General features: G+C 37.7%; 1 non-coding gene across 1 annotated transcript; it reads right to left on the bottom strand.

Annotated features, from left to right (window-relative positions):
- LOC132228906 (U6 spliceosomal RNA) lies at positions 1 to 110 on the bottom strand. The gene has a single exon (XR_009451513.1). It is a non-coding gene; the product is annotated as a U6 spliceosomal RNA (small nuclear RNA).
- Between the last annotated feature and the right edge of the window lie 4,322 nt (positions 111 to 4,432).

Genomic DNA, 4,432 nt, shown 5'->3' with positions numbered 1-4,432 from the left:
AAAAATATGGAATGCTTCACGAATTTGCGTGTCATCCTTGCGCATGAGCCATGCTAATCCTCTCTGTATCATTCCAATTATTTTAGTATATGTGCTGCTGAAGCGAGCAAGATAAATTTAAAAAAAAATCATTCCAGTGGCAGAGGATGAATTAAGAACAATGCTGGCCCTGACCCAGTAGCTCAGCTGGTTAGAGTGTCATCCTGATACGTCACGGTTGCAAATTTGACACCCCCACCCCCAAATCAGGGAACATACAAGAATCAACCAATGAATGCATAAATAAATGGAACAACAAGTCAATGTTTCTCCCTTCCTCCCCTTCTTCCTCTTCCCCCTTCTCTTCTTCTTCTCATGTGAAGCCAAAGGCCTAAAAAGAGTGTCAATGATGGGATTATGATGAAGGAAATGGGAAATATTCTCAAGTTCCAACTGACTGGACCCAGGACAGGGAAGCTAGCTAGAGTAGCTGACACTAATCAGAATGAAAAATACAAGAGGAAGAATGTATGTGGAGGCTGCGAGAAGAGCAGCTTGGGGAATCCTAGCTAGATATATTCTCTGGCCCCAGGGCTTTACTTTCCTACTCAGCTTAGCTCGGGGGTGCGTAACGTTGATGGTGCTTGCCAATCATCTCACCTCTTTTCCTTTGTCTTCCTGTTGTAATTGTCCTGATAATCCCGTCACTTGAGATTATTCTTACCATCTGCTTTCTATGTATGCTGCTGGAGAATGGCTCACATTTATGGAAAATTATACTGTTACTGAGTCAGTCGGAGTGCGGGGGAGCCTCCCCATTGGCCAAGATGGTGACAGGGAGAGGTTTTTACACTGAGCGCCAAAAGCTAGAAATATGAATGGACAGGAGCCCCAGGTGTGCCCAAAGCTAGCAAGATAATTGGATAGAAAAAAAGCTCTCCCCTGCCTATCCCTATAAGAATGGTGGGCTTGAGCAGGAAGAGAGGTAATCTTTGATTCAGGAGTCCACTATTCTCCTAGGTCATGGCACCTGAATAAAACCTCTTTCCTTTTGCACCAGCGTTTGGCTTTCATGGAAGGCAGCTGAACCTGTGTTTTTTTGTTCAGTTACAATACCACTATACACTTATGTTCTCTAACTTTAGTTAAACCCTCAGAAATAAAGAACAACACTTCCTGCCCTAACCGGTTTGGCTCACTCAGTGGATAGAGAGTCGGCCTGCGGACTGAAGGGTCCCAGGTTTGATTCCGGTCAAGGGCATGTGCCTTGGTTGCGGGCACATCCCCGGTAGGGGGTGTGCAGGAAGCAGCTGATCGATGTTTCTAACTCTCTATTCCTCTCCCTTCCTCTCTGTAGAAAATCAATAAAATATATTTTTAAAAAGTTAAAAAAAAAAAAAGAACACTTCCTAGGTTCCTAGGATATGTTTGTTCCTTTTTCTAATTTCCACAGTCACCATTTTGGACACTCACCATTTACTTCAAGCCCCTAATGCAGCCCTTCCAGTACCTTTCTCTTTGTTTCTCAAAGGCACCAACTGCCTCAACTGTTTGTCTTCCTACCCACTTACTTACCATCTCCGTACTTGTAGTTCCTTCCTTCTTTTCCTTGCTTTGCAGACAGATGTGTTCCTCTTCTCATCATGCTCTCTTTCTTTTATCTCTTCAGAGACTTTGACTTTTCTTTTATATACTCAACCTCCATTTCTCCATTAGTGCTTCCTCCACAGCACTTAGATGTACTCATTTCTCCTAGCTTGTAAAAACTCTCTTTTATTCTTCTTTATAATTTCCATACCCCACCTTTTCCTCTACAGCCAAGGAAGCTTCAGTGTGTGCTTGGCTCCTTTTCTTCACCTCCCATTCACCCCCAACTCACCAGGAACTGCATTTTGACTCCGTAACTTTATTTAAATTGCTCTATGACCTACTAATTGCTCAATATAATGATCACTTATTATCTGTCTTATCTCACATGATCTCTTTCTGGCATTTTATGCTGTTGCCAATTTTCACCTTTCTCCAAGCTTTACTCACTTGATGACCATGAAAATACCCTCAAATCTCTCCCTTTATTCAGTCTTAGAATCATGTACTAGGTTTTCTTTTTCTAGTGAAAGAATCATTACCTTTCTGGAAAAAATTAACTTTTAATTAGTTCAATACAAATAACTAAAGAGTAAATTTCTGGCTTCTCTTAGTTGTTGGGAGAAATCATAGGGTTCACAGAAACAATATATCTCAGATCAAGAATCAATAAAATTGAAGTAGTACGTATTTAGTATGCTCTTATCTTTGCTTAATGCTATATTTAAGAAGTAATAACTCTTCTCGGAGAGCACACAGAAAAACAGACAAAGCACATACAAATACATTAAAGGAAATATGAGTATACAAAAACTAGATGCCTATCCAGGGAATCTACACCAAGAAAACAAAGAAATAATTAGTAACCATTACTTTAATATTGAAAACCACTGTGCAGAGAGAAGGTAGAAGAATGCTATTTACCATCTCCTCTCCATAATTATTATTTTTACTCTCATATCTAGGTTGGTACATAGTAGAGAGAAAGGTCTGTGTTGTCTGTCCTCTATAAAGTCATATGTGGCATAGAAAATTATTGATAATGTCTTTGGAATAAATTTGGGCTAATATAAATCAATTATGAGAGAATATTTCACCCATTTTTTAAATTTAGAAGCTCTTGGTACATTACAAACTACACAAATATTTTGGTAAATATAAATTTAGAGATTCAAGTGACATGTTTTACTTAGCTAAATTATTTTTTACAGTACATTTTGAAGTTCCACTAGTTACTCATATGGAATAAACTCAATTTGTCATTTACCCCCATTTGCAGTAGGGGATATGAAGTTAAACACCAAAACTGAACCATAATCCAGAAAGATAGCAAAGGACCTTGTAAACTGAAAAATACAGACTATTTTCCTTGAAGCAGTAATAAGATATTCTTTGATACATATCCATGGACTGCTGAAACAATTCATCATGCACTTAAATTCATTGGTAATCTTGTGTCTTGCCTTCCAACAGCCCTTTATCTCCTCAGTATAAAAGAATACTTGATTAGGAATATATTAAACTGAAAATGTAAATAAAATTCAAGTAAATAATACTAATATGTTGGGCAGACATAAGCTGTGGGCACTTTGAGAGAAGGTAGACATAGACTAAATATGAATGTTCAGATAATCCGATTGGAAAGTAGTTGTTACTTTAATTAAGGGAGGACAACAGACAGTGATAATTCACAAATAGTTTCTGTAGACCTTAGTTTTAGGTACAAATATATTTACTCAGTATCTTGAAGAAAAGATAAAATAACACTATCAATTCATATGAAGAATATGCAAAGGTTTAAATTGTTTTCAAAAATTATGGAACTTTAAAGCAATGGTGAAGTCAATGATAAGAAGGAATTATCTATGAAAGAAATAGATAATCAAACTATAGGATCAGTTTAATAGTCTAATTAGTCTAATTAGTATGAGATAGTATTCCAGAAGAAGAGAAAGAATGCATATACAGGAAAACTTTGGTTAAGAGGCTACATTTAGAGAGGCTGGATGAAAAAGTTGAAGGGATTAAGCAGTATAAATTAGTAATTACAGCATAGTCACAGAGATGTAGAGTATAGCATAAGGAATAAAGTCAATAATCCTATATAATAAAACCTTAATATGCAAATTGACCAAATGATGGAATGACTGGTGGAAGGACAGATTGCTATGATGCGCACTGACCACCAAGGGGCAGACACTCAACACAGGAGCTGCCACTGGTGGTCAGTGTGCTCCCACAGGGGGAGCGCTGCTCAGCCAGAAGCTGGGCTCATGGCTGGCGAGCGAAGCAGTGGTGGCGGGAGCCCTTCCCACCTCCGCAGCAATGTTAAGGAGCAGCGAGCCAAGTGGTAAGGAGCAGTGAGCAGTAAGGAGCAAAGGGTCCTGGACTGTGAGAGGGCGCAGGCTGGGCTGAGGGACCCCCCCCCATGCACGAATTTTGTGCACCAGGCCTCTAGTATCATCATAAATACATATGGGGTCAGTTGGGAACTTGAAGCATCAGGGGAACCATTCTGTAAAGTATATGATTTTCTAAACACATTTTTGTACATCTGAAACTAATATAGAATAATATTAAATGTAAATTATAATTGAAAAAAAATTTTAAAAGTAAAAAAAAAAGAGAGTACATTTATACCAGAATTTTGAACATAGTGACTAACAGATCTTTCATTTAAACATTAAGATATATAAAAGAAAGTTATAAAGGAAGGAATTAGTTCAATAATCCATGCTGGCATTTCATAAGAATTTGGAGATAACATAAATCTCAGGGCTATGTTACATTCAATGACTCTGGTAAATAAAATGATCTAAAAATTTTTAATGCCATATTTCAAATGATTTTTTTAATTAATGTCATG

Source organism: Myotis daubentonii, chromosome 2 (assembly GCF_963259705.1).
Source record: "Myotis daubentonii chromosome 2, mMyoDau2.1, whole genome shotgun sequence".
In the NCBI taxonomy this organism is placed as follows: domain Eukaryota; kingdom Metazoa; phylum Chordata; class Mammalia; order Chiroptera; family Vespertilionidae; genus Myotis; species Myotis daubentonii.
This window is presented reverse-complemented; position numbering and strand designations above follow the sequence as displayed.